The 12,973-nt window shown below is 42.8% G+C and overlaps 1 protein-coding gene and 1 pseudogene across 1 annotated transcript in view; both read right to left on the bottom strand.

Moving 5' to 3' along the window:
* The window catches only part of KCNJ6 (potassium inwardly rectifying channel subfamily J member 6), a 273,417-nt gene that overhangs the window by 115,394 nt on the left and 145,050 nt on the right, over positions 1-12,973 (bottom strand). The window lies entirely within an intron of this gene.
* LOC122910948 lies at positions 5,519-5,641 on the bottom strand (annotated as a pseudogene).

Raw genomic sequence — 12,973 nt, 5'->3', positions numbered from 1 at the left:
TCTCTAGAAAACATCTGTCCACAGTTGGTACACGGTGGACAGCAAGAAGCCTACAACCTCTTTCCCTCTGTGTCCCTGCGCCTCACCCAGAGGCCCCAAGGAAAGAGCTTGATGTTCCAGGGAAGCTTAAGTGAGAGTAAAAGCCCATCCAGAATGGCCTCCCTGATTTCCTTGGGCCCTGCTCAGCTTTGTGGCCCTGGGTGTCCCTGCCTGTATTGCCCAACAAGAGCCACGCTTCTAGTGCCTTCTAGAAGGCAGACATCTGGACTATGAAAGGCAACTCATAAAAGGAAAAGGGTGCAAGGCTTCCTGCTCAAGTTACTAGAAATTAAGAAAAATCTAAAGACCAAGATTTCCAGACCTGGGTTGGCAGGCTGGCTGGGCCCAAGCCTCAGGGGCAAATGGGCTCCTCCTCCTCCGGGTGCTGACCATGCAGGACTGCTGGCCCCTCTCATTGGTGCTTCAAAAAAGAGGCCCCCAAGGACTCTGGTGAGAGCAACACTTGGACACCAACAATGCCCACACCTTGCGCACCTGCTGACAATAGCTAAGAGGGCTTGCCACCAAGATGTGGGGTGGCCCCCAAGGAAGCCAGCTGACAACACCACGGCCATGGGCACCCTGTCTAGAAAAGAGTCACACACCCTTGGGTCTTAGGGCAAGCATGTAGTTACATTTTATGATTAGTGCTGGTGAGCCAGTATCCCCAGCCTGCTGTACCTTTGGATCCCAGAAGATTAAAAAAAATTGTGTCATCTAAGCCTCACCTGAAAGCAATGAAACGCATCTCTGGGGTGGGGACTGGCAGGGCCTTTCTCTAGAAATCCCCCGCTCTTTCCCACGGGCAGTGGCTGAGAAGATGTTCAAATCTCATTCCAGCAGGGGACTCTTTCTCCCCCAGAATCTGTTCAGAGGAATGAACATGACAGATGAGGACAGGCTTCTGTGAATGATGTACTCCTCCCCGTGGTTCCCCAGGCTTCTGAGAAGCCCCGAGTCATCGAAAACCACTGATCTGCAGGATCCGCTGACAGAATGGAATCACAATAGAGGAATTTTCCAAAGTGTCTGGAGAGCACATGGACTGGCATCACCCATCCTGAGGGTCAGAGCCTGTTGGCCCCACCTGGCCTGCACTGCTCTCTGTAGGAGGGGCCCTGCACACCCCTTCTCCCGCCCCCAGAACTTGAAGGCATGGGTGGAGCTTGATGGGTGCAATGGAACTGTTGTTATATGGTAAGATGATTCTCATTTGAACAGCTACCCCTCTTACATCCTCCTGTCCTGCTTCCCACTTCTCATCCCAGGAGGGCTGTGGAGCCCATCTTGGCCCCGATGGCTCTCTGTGTGGCTAGGGTGTGCCAGCAGGGTGGGTGGCTCTGTGTGACATGAGGTCCTTGCCAGGGCCACTTCTGGGTCCTTCTCTGTCTTCCTCACTTCACTGCATCCTGGTCACAACTGAGGGGATGGTGGAGCCCGAGGTATTGGGCAGCCTCATGGACTAAGCCTTAGTGTAGGGAGGCTGCTTGAGCACCCTGATCCAGCCCCTGGGGCTCTCTGCTGCAGGAGAGAGTGGCCCCTGGGCATGGGGGCTGGGCATTGGTGTGAGCTGCCACCTGCCGCCCTCACTTCCCGTGTTACCTGTAGTCTTGTAGAAATGAGTAGAAAAGCAATTGGCTTGAAGGGACTTTCTCCTCCTGAAGTAATAGGGTGAGAACATGGATCCGTGTAAGCCATTAGCAGAGTATCTGGGAAGCACAGCAGATGAGGGAGGGAGCAAAGGAGCAGGGAGCCATTAACCTGGCATGTTCTGAAGAAAATATTGAAGGAATGTGTTACTTTTTGGTGGGACTCCCTCAAATGAATTTCCAGGCAGTCTGCTGGCCTGTTGTGTTTTTAAGGAGGGAATGTGTGCTTGGTCACTGAGTGATCTCAGCCTTTGAAAGAGTTTTCAGAACATGCCTTAACTGAGGCAGATCATGCAAACAAACCCAAAACCCTGCTCCAAAGTGCGGGTCTAGAGGTACCACAAATAACTCACTCCCAAACTATACCTTCTCATAGGAAGAAGCAGTCCTGGTTATCCTGGCTTGGAGGGCTGATATAAATATTCAGGAATTTCTATGAGCTTGTTGTCAAACATAGTCATTATTAAAGATTAAATTATGTGAGCTTACAATTAAATTAATTAAATTAAAGGCAAATGTAATCAACCCTAAAAACTCATCACCTTCCTTCTTCTTTTCCATGTCTGTGTTCTTGAGGTTATTTACCTCTCTGGCATCTGCATGGTAGAAACACTGCATATTGGCATGCCACTGCACATCTCTTCCCAAGGGTGATGTCACTTTGATGGCTGGAAACTGGTCAGAGCGGGAGTATTTATTTATAACATAGAATTTGTCAAACATGATCACTCAAGGTTTGATTGATTGTTTTGTTTATCATCAAGATAAGTGATTTTGAAGTAGGGGCAGTTTTAGCCCTAGGGGACATTTGACAATGTCAGAGATACTTCAGATGGTCACGAATGGGTTTGGTGGCAGTGGGACTGGCATCTAGTGAGTGGAGGCCAGGGGTGCCATGAAACATTCCATGTGCTCAGGACAAGCCCACAGCAAAGAACAACCCAATTCTCTTGTCTGAGATGTCAAGTGTGAAGTTGAGAAATCCTGGTCTGCATTTAAGGCAACAATTAGTAATGTGGATTATACTTGAAATTATGACATGTCCTTACCTATTCCATTGTGAATACCACAAAGAAACTGAGGAAATGCTCTTTCAGTACAGAAAACTACGCCTCAATTCAGCAAAGAAGTTTGCTTAAGACATTGATGCATGAGTGGCAGGCTGACATGCATCTTCAGCTTCTTCATTTCACTAAATGAAGATCTCAACCGATATTCATGATGGATCTATATGTGTTTGTCAGTTGCAGCCCTAGGTTGGCTGCAGAAGCAGGAGTCCAGCAAAAATTTAAAAACAATTCTGTAAGAATCAGTTGGCTATGGGGCATTTATGATAAAAATTACTATGTATGTTATTAATCATAAATTATGTCTGTACCTCTTTTAGATCAGCAAGATTTCTTTTTTTCCCAATTTATTTATTTTCAGAAAAACAGTATTCATTACTTTTTCACCACACCCAGTGCTCCATGCAAGCTGTGCCCTCTATAATACCCACCACCTGGTACCCCAACCTCCCACCCCCCCCGCCACTTCAAACCCCTCAGACTGTTTTTCAGAGTCCATAGTCTCTCATGGTTCACCTCCCAAGATTTCTAATAAACATTTGCATGTGTGTGTATGCATGTACATTCTTTTTCCTGAAGAGTCTGTTGATAAACATTTACCAACACACCATTGTTTAGAAGCTGCAAAGTTATCTGATGTTAAATGTAACACCCTCATTCTGTGTCCTACACAGTATGTTCAAGAGTCTTATCTCTAGAGATAGCACAGCATAGTTCTGGGAACTATTTTCTGAGAGGGATTGGGATAGAGATGAATGCAAATGTGTGCATGGCTGGTCTCATGGGTGGGTGGAGTGGGTTGCCTCTCTTGCAGTGTGGTTTGGCCACACTGGAAGCCAGCCTACCTCTCCTTAAATATCTGCTCCAGGGGCCTGTCTCCAGTGTTTTACACAGGACGTTTTGGAGACAGGTAGGTTGTCAGTAGGCACAGGGGCAGAAGGCATGGGGGTGGGTAACGCAGTACCTGTCTGGAGTTTTGACAGGACTTTGTTCATATATTTAACCTATTAGATCCCATTGTAGTCCATGTGGAGTAAAAGCCAGAGGAAAAACAAGCAAGAATAGTAATCTTTGGTAGCAGAAGCAGGATGGGAAGCCCTGGGTAGGAAGGGGTGCTGTGATGAGACCCCAGGCAGTGGAAACATCCAAAGGGCACATAGCTCTGAGAGAATTTGAGGCGGGCTCCCAACTAAGGGAAGGGGCATGCTTTACTTGTTTGTCAGTAGCATGAAAGGAAATGAAGATAGAATCTAGAAAAACAGGACTCAAGTCTTTTGAGGTCAACTTCACTATTCTGAGGGTCTCCCTGCCCCCTATATACCATATCTTAGTGCTGGGCATTTTGTGTACAGGATCAGAATAATTCTGAACGTCATATCTGATAGCTTTCAGAATTGTGCACACATCTTTTTGTTCAGGTGGGTAAGAAAGCGATACAGGTGGCCTCATCCTCACCCTAGAAATCCTAGGTATGTGTCCTCATTTGTTTCCAGATTGGCCTTCAAATCTAATGACAACACATATTGGGGTAGAAGTGTCAAACAGAGAGTAGGATTGTGGTATGCAAGATTTGCAAGGGACCCTTGAACCCTCTAGCTAAAATTCCACTGTTCCATGGGAGAGGCTTCCCACACTTGAGTCATGGCTGCCAACCCGCCTCTCACCACCACTTCCTGGCCAGGAGGGGAGGATGGGGAGAGGGCAGGGAAGCTAGAAACATAGACAAAAGAGATGGTAGGCTAAAAGATTTTTTTCCTCTCCCTCCCCAAATCCTGAAGTTGCCTTTAAAAATACTCTGACGAGAATTTGAATTTAAGTTTCCTGTTTCCACTGAAAGTAGTGGATCGATTAGATTTCAAAACCAGTGTTCGTATTTTATACACCAAAGCTTTGAAAATGATCTGTACTTAGAAGGAGACACAGAAGTCTGGAGGTCTGGGAAATCATATGTGAGAACTGAAAACCTTTTTAGAAATGTGGGTTTTCATGCAAATTGTATTTCCAAAGGACTTGGGTAAAATTTTTAAATTAAAATATTGTAGGTGGCTGTGTATGGATTTTTTATTTTCAAGCATCTGTATGAGTCACTGCAAGTTGTCTGACTTTTTTGTCTCAGCCGTATGTCAGCCTCTTCATCCTTCTTGAGCTGGTTGGTTAGTAAAGTTGATTTTTTGAGGCCACACATACAGGTCACTGTGACACAGCAGTCAAGGACATGTACTGTGTGACATATAAGTCAGGGATGTCTGCCATGTGACTTGGTAGGGACATCTCTGTGATGTGACGTGATACTCAGGGCCGTCTACCCTGTGACACAGCAGTCAGGGACATCTGGGACATTCGGGGAACCCTCTGAGAGATCATGTGCTTTTATTTTGGTTTCTGAATCTGCATAATAATAATAACACTACAAGAAAATGTCTAAGCTAGTTTAGGAGTTATTATACTTGTATCTCTAAAACTTCTGGCAGTTCCTTATTCTTACCAAATTATCAAGTTAAAGAAGGAAGGAAGAAGAGAAATGAAAAACTGAGCAACCAAAATAAAGCAGTTGAATTTAAAAGATGGAAGGTGGCGTTGGAGTTACATAATACACAGAATCTTGAGGCTTCTCATTTTCTTGCTGTTTTGTAAAAGGTTAAGAACTGATCTTGATGATGTGCTACAGGAACTGTATTATGGATTTGTTACACTTGATTTATTTAATATATATGTGCTTCTTGATGCAGGTATATCTCCAAGAAGCACATGGAATGACAGGCCCAGAGCAGAATGGTCCCAGCACTTCTAGTATGAAGTTGGCTTGGAATTCACACTCAGGACTTTTAGCAATAATTGCGCCTTGGATAAACCTCATTGGCTACGATACTGCCACTGCGCAAAGCTACACACTCAGGACTTTTCTCTATGCTTTGTAGTTCCCGCTGCCTCTTAGTACAAGATGGATGATGTGGGGAGATGGTAAAACACAACTGTATGGAAAGGTCACTTATCTTCGGAGTTGGTGTGGAAACATGTTTTGAGGAAGCCCAGCTATTTGAAGGTAGAGGTTTACCTCAGCACAGGTAAACAGCAATCATGAAGAATCAGCCTGTGGATTACATCCCAGGAAGTGACTGTGAGTGTTGCACAGATGGGAACAGATTTAACTCCATCCAGGTGAAGGGCACTGTTTGGCTCTTCATCTCCTACCTGGATCCTGGTTAGTGCACTTAAGTGTTGTGACCTCCTTTGTGGGAACCTGGGGTTCATTAGGCCCCAACGCAGTGTATGGTTGGCTTGTTCCAAAGTCAAACCAATGCTGACCAGCTTGACCAACAGATGGGTGATAGGGTTCCAAAGGGCATGGGGCAGTATGGGGTGGTGTGTGGGCATTAGGCTGAGGCTAAGCTGCACTGATGCTATGTCGGTTTGAACAGCACTGCATGTAAAAGTTGTTTACCCCAAGGGCTCAGCCATGTTACAGCTGAAAACTGAATTGTCTACTCTTCCTGAAAATGCATGGTTGGGGCAAAAGGTGCTAATGTGTCTATGCCAGCCTGTAGACTTTCCTAGCTGAGGAACTCATGACCTGACTTGGTATTTTTTTCAAATGTCTTTTTCCAAATACAATTTTACATAGAAACTTGATGTTTGTAACAGGTAAAAATCAAGCATCTCTGGAGGAGATAGTAGTAAGACCCAGAGCTCTACTGTTCCTTTTCCCCTGAGAAATTCCAGAACTCCAGAGAAAAGAGTTTGAAAATTGCTGCAAGTAGGAAATTGATTGTGAAGGACTGAGTCCCGAGAACTGGAATGGGGACATATGAGCAGATCCTTACGAAACTGGGAATATCCAACCCCTAAATTCTGCCCTCTTGCCACTGTCTGAGGAGGTTTGCCCTGCTTTGCCTCTCTACTGTGGTTGCCTCAAGACACTACTGAATGTCTTCAAGACATACCCTGTCATTGATCTAGTCCTAGGCAGAAATTCTGAATTTAATATTTTATCCTGAGAGCTAGAAAGGACTCCAAAGCCTTGCTGATTTGTTCAGTTGAAACACAGACTCAAAAGTGGCCTAAACCAAATGAAGTGAAAATGTCATACCTGCCTCATTATAATGTAGAGGAGGGAAACCAAATGCTTGGGTAGATAGGAATGTTCAAGAGGAATTATCACATAAGATCTGTTTATTCAGTCAGGGAGGGTCCACAGGACATTACCTTCACCATGAGAATGAGAAATCAATTGGTGTGGGGAAGCACAACATACTGGAGGAATTGTGTTCTCACTGTTCTCTGTAGGACAGAAATTACAGTGGTAACTGCTACCACTGAACTGAAATCCTTAAGTGCAATGAGGATAATTGGATCCCAGGGTGGCAGGGGCCAAGTATGGGTACTTAATTGCAAAATACAAGATGGTCATGGTTACTGTAATGGGCCGGGGAGTCAAAGCAGTAATCATCATATATTCTGACTCACAGAGACCTATGGCACTGTCTGATTGATCACGATGTCTCTGGAAAAAAAAATAGATGGATAGTCTATCAAATTCTTTCTTGATCTGTATGAGTGGAAGAGTTTTAGATCAGTGAACAGAAATCTAAACAGAATCATGGCCCCTGATTAATTCCCAGATTTGGGCCAGTTTATAGACCCAGAACATGTGTGTGTGTGTGTGTGTGTGTGTGTGTGTGAGAGAGAGAGAGAGAGAGAGAGAGAGGAGAGGGACAGAAAGAGAGGGAGATAGAATCTTAAGCAGGTTCCGTGACCAGTGTGGGGCTAGATCTCATGACCCTGAAGTCATGACCTGAGCCAAAATCAACTAAGTGAGCCACCCAGGTTCCCCTAGACCAAGAACCTCTTAAATAAAGGGGAGCCAGATCCCCTTAAGGAAGGATCTTAGCATATTGCCAAAGTTTGATACTGTTAATCTTTCTCCCAGTCTTCCCCAGAGGGATCTAAAGTCATTTACTGAGGTTATTGAGCATTGGGGAAAGGAAATAAACAGACATTTTAGAGTTTTTTTGACACTGGGTCTGAAACAACACTGATGCCAGGAGACTCAAAACATCACCATGGTCCATCAGAGTAGTCTAGTCAGAGTAGGGGCTTATGGAGGTCAGGTGGTCAATGTCAGGTCCATCTCACAGTGGGCTCAGTGGGTCCTCAAAACCAACCTGTGGTTGTTTCTCCAGTTCTGAAATGCATAAAAATAGATATCACCAGCATCTGGTAGAATCTCCACTTTGGTTCCTTGACCTATGGAATGAAGGCTATTATGGTAGGCAAGGTCAAATGAAAGTCAATAGAATTGCCTCTACCTACAAAAATAGTAAACAAAAAAAATTGCATTTCTGAAAGGTTTGCAAAGATAAGTGCCACCATTAAGGACTTGGAAGATGCAGGGTTGTTGATTCACCACATTGCCATTTAACTTGCTTATTTGTACAAAAGACAGATGTGTCTTGGGAAATGACAGCAGATCATCACAAGCTCAATCAGATGGTTATTTCAATTGCAGTGGCTGGTCCAGACATGGTTTTGTTGCTTGAGCAAATTAACATATCCCTTGGTAGCTACTTGTACGCTAGTATGCAGTTACTGATTTGGAAAATGCTTTTTACTTTATAGTTGTTAACAGAGACCACCAGATACAGTTTGCTTTCAACTAAGCTAGCTGTACACCTTCACTGTCCTACCTCTGGGCTATCTCAACTCTGCAGTCTAACGTTATAACATAGTCTTCAGAGACCTTGATTACCCCACCTTTTACAGGACATCACTCTGTTTCCTTAAATTGATGATATTGTGCTGATTGGACCTAGTGAGCAAGAAGTAGCAATGATTCTAAACTTGTTGGTAGGACACTTGAATGCCAGAGGTTGGGAAATAAATCCCACAAGAAGTTTAGGGGATTTATACCTTGATGAACTACCTAGGGATTCAGTGGCACAGGGCCTGTTGAGATATCCATTCTAAGGCGAAAAATGGATGATTGTATTAGGGCCCTCCAACAACAAAAATTAGGCACAATGCTTAGTGGGCCTTTTTAGATTTTGAAAGCAAATAATCCTTATTTGAGGATGCTACTGTGGCCAATTAATTGAATGACCTGAAAAGCTGCTAGTTTTGAGTGGGACCCAGAACAGGAGAAGGCTCTGCAACAGTTCCAGCCTGCCGTGCAAGCTGCTCTGCCACTCGGGCCATATGATCCAGCAGATCCTATCATGCTTGAAGTGTCAGTGGCAGATAGAGATGCTGTTCGAAACTATTGGCAGTCTTCTATAGTTGAATCACAGTTGAATTCTTACCGTTTTATAACAAGCCCTGCCATCCTCTGGGATAACTATTTTCCTTCTGAAAAAAGCCTTTTGGCTTACTACTTAGCAGAGACTGAACACTTAACTATGGGACACCAAGTTACTGTGTTAAGTCATGTACACATCATGAGTTGGTTATTGTCCAATCTACCAAACCATAAAGTTGGGCATGCACAGTAACATTCATTCTATTATTAAATGAAGTGATAAATATGAGATGGGCATACATGAGAGTGGTATAAACTCCAATCAGTACACCTGATTGTTGTCCTGGAAGGAGAAATGGCCAGAGGTATGAGGTTATACAGATTCAGGAACTGTGACAAACAGTGTGGCTGCATAGTCAGGGACTTAGAAAGAACATGATTAGAAAATTGGTGACAGGGAGATCTGGGAAGAGGTATGTGATAGATCTCTTTGAATGAGCAAAGAATGTGGAGTTGTCTGTAAATATTCACCAAATGCAAATATTCACCAAATGTGTCCTCAGCAGAGGAAGATTCTAATAATCAAGTAGGTAGGATGACTGTTCTGTGGATGTCAAGCAGCTTCTTTCCCCAGTTCTCCTGTCATTGCCTAAAGGACTCACGAACGAAGTGGCCATGGTGATAGAGATGGAGGTTATGCATGAGTCAGACACTCACCAGGCCAACCAGCCTATGGCTACTGCTGTGTCCAATCTTTGAGAAGCAGATTGCAATATGGTGCCATTTCACAGGGTGATCAGTCTTCTCTCTGGTGGCAGATTGATTACATTGGACGGAAGGGGCAGGTAGCACTTTGCCTTTACAGGAATAGATATTTAGTCTGGATGTGCCTTCCCTATGCGTAATGCTTCTGCCAAAGCTGGAACTCATGGATTTAGAGAATGGCTCTCCCACCATCATGGTATTCCACACAGCATTGTTTCTGATCAAGGAATTTACTTCACAGCAAATGAAAAATGGTAATGGGCCCATGCTCATGGAATTTACTAATTTTACCATTTCCCCCTATCATCCTGAAGTATCTGGCCTGACAAAGTGGTAGAATGGCCTTTTCTTAAAAATATCAAATTAAAACTACATTGAGATATCACCTTACACCAGTTAGAATGGCCAAAATTAGCAAGACAGGAAACAAAATGTGTTGGAGAGGATGTGGAGAAAGGGGAACCCTCTTACACTGTTGGTGGGAATGCAAGTTGGTGCAGCCTCTTTGGAGAACAGTGTGGAGATTCCTCAAGAAATTAAAAATAGAGCTTCCCTATGACCCTGCAATTGCACTCCTGGGTATTTACCCCAAAGATACAGATGTTGTGAAAAGAAGGGCCATCTGTACCCCAATGTTTATAGCAGCAATGGCCACGGTCGCCAAACTGTGGAAAGAACCAAGATGCCTTTCAACGGACGAATGGATAAGGAAGATGTGGTCCATATACACTATGGAGTATTATGCCTCCATCAGAAAGGACGAATACCCAACTTTTGTAGCAACATGGACGGGACTGGAAGATTATGCTAAGTGAAATAAGTCAGGCAGAGAGAGTCAATTATCATATGGTTTCACTTATTTGTGGAGCATAACAAAAAGCATGGAGGACATGGGGAGTTAGAGAGAAGGGGGTTGGGGTAAATTGGAAAGGGAGGTGAATCATGAGAGACTATGGACTCTGAAAAACAATCTGAGGGGTTTGAAGTGGCAGGGGGGTGGGAGGTTGGGGTACCAAGTGGTGGGTATTATAGAGGGCACAGATTGCATGGAGCACTGGGTGTGGTGAAAAAATAATGATACTGTTATGCTGAAAATAAATAAATGAAAAAAAATTTAAAATAAAAAAAATTTTTTTAGAATGACCTTCTAAAGATTCAGTTAAAACACTAGCTAGATACCTTGTTCTCTAAGATGCAGTACATGCTCTAAATGGGTGTCTTTAATGTGATTACAGTCAATAAACTAGAAAACCCAATACTTGGAGTACTGATAATGATCTAGACTCTTTATGAATGAAGACTTGGGTCACCCTGCTCAGTAAAGATGGTGGTCTCTTAGATATATCAACATGATTAAATGATGGTCTCAGTTTTCATTCAAACCCTTATCTCAAAGTTGCTGTGAAGGTATTTTGTAGATATGATTACAGTTTATAATCAGCTAACTTTAAGTAAAGACCATCCTAGATATTCTGGTGTGACCAACTGCAGAAATGAGGACTTGTACTAGTTAAGAGTATTTCTTCCTAATATTTTAATGACTATATGTATGTATATACAACACAAATATTTTTCCTTTTTTTTCTCCTCTTATCCTCTAACATAAGATGTATTAATTGTAGTTAACTTTCTATCTGAGCATTTAAGGTACAGAATATCAAAAAACACTGAATATTATGCAAGGCTTTGCACCCTTTTCTGGGGAAAAGGTGAGTATGTTTTTGGTTGTATGCAGGATATGTGTGTCCAATTAAGTGGAAATAAGATTGTTTTGTCTTTATTTAGAAATCAAGTATGGTTGAAGGAGACATGTATCACTGCCAAGTTGACAAGGAGTGGACAGTGGGGATCTTTGAGGTATATCAACATGGCTAAGCTACAGTCTTCAGTTATTCACTCATATTAATCTAGACGTTGTTGTGAAGGTATTTTTTAAGATATTATCCAATTTCATAATTACTTGACTTAAAGTAAAGGATTATGTGGGACTGACTCAGTCAGTTGTAAATCCTTTTTTAAATTATTTTTTTATTATGTTATGTTAGTCACCATATAATACATTTTTAGTTTTTGATGTAGAGTTCCAAGATTCATTGTTTACGTATAACACCCAGTGATCCATGCAATATGTGCCCTCCTTAATACCCATTCCCCCACCATCCTCCCCTCCCAAACCCTCAGTTTGTTTCTCAGAGTCCACAGTCTCTCGTGTAAATCCTTAAAAGCAGGGCTGAAATTTCCCTCAGAGAAGAAGACTCTGCCTGTGCTCAAGTTCTACCTTGCTCATTCATTTGTTCCTCCCTCCCTTCCCTCCCTCCCTCTATCCCTCCTTCTTTCTTCTGTTCATTCGTTCATTCATCCATTCATTCATTTGTTCATTCGTTCCTTCCTTCCTTCTTTCCAGTGTAGCTGACACACAATGTTACGTTAATTTCAGGTTTACACCATAGTGATTCCACCACTCTTTACTCTATACTCTATGCTCTGTTCACCACAAGAGCTACCTTGCTGTTACCAACAGCTTGCCCTACCCATTTCAGATTTGCCTCAACAATGACACAAACCAATTCTTTGTAGTGCGTTTTAATATATGTCTTCTACTCATTCTTCTTCTCTGGCAAACTTTGACTGATACACTTGCTCTAACCTTCTCGTAGGAATGTGGATGGGTATTTGCTCATCAGTTTCAGAAGTGGGAACAGAAGCATTGCTAGATCCAAGGAGATTTTGCAGATGGTTAGTTCTTGTATATAGTAAATAATGTAATGATCACCTTGTTTATAGTGAATGTTTTTTGGTTGAGGTAGGTATAGTTCTATGTGCATCACCTTAAACTTTCCAAATTATGCTTTTTGGGGAAAAAAAGGCAGGGGTTTCTCTGGGCAGGTACGTTTATGAAATGATTTTAGAGAGCTGTGTCTGTTTCAGGATTTCTCATAGCCTTTACAATGCTTCTGGGCATGAAGGTCCAAAAGGGACATAATATGAGGTGTTTACTAATTTTACTTGAATATGCAACATTTTCCCCCTCCAGGTATTGTAACACTAGAATTTCATGAGAGATATTTTAAGAAACATTTATTCATATGTCTATGGTCCATAAATAACATTCTGAATGGGAAGAATCTTGTCATATTAGATTGCCTTTTACTTGACTCATGGTAAATAAATGTCCCTACTTTGTAAGACATTTTATCATAAGAACAAAGAGTCAAAAATTA

This window comes from Neovison vison, chromosome 6 (assembly GCF_020171115.1).
Source record: "Neovison vison isolate M4711 chromosome 6, ASM_NN_V1, whole genome shotgun sequence".
In the NCBI taxonomy this organism is placed as follows: Eukaryota; Metazoa; Chordata; class Mammalia; order Carnivora; family Mustelidae; genus Neogale; species Neogale vison.
The sequence above is the reverse complement of the archived record's forward strand: the minus strand, read 5'-3'. Positions and strand labels throughout refer to the sequence as shown.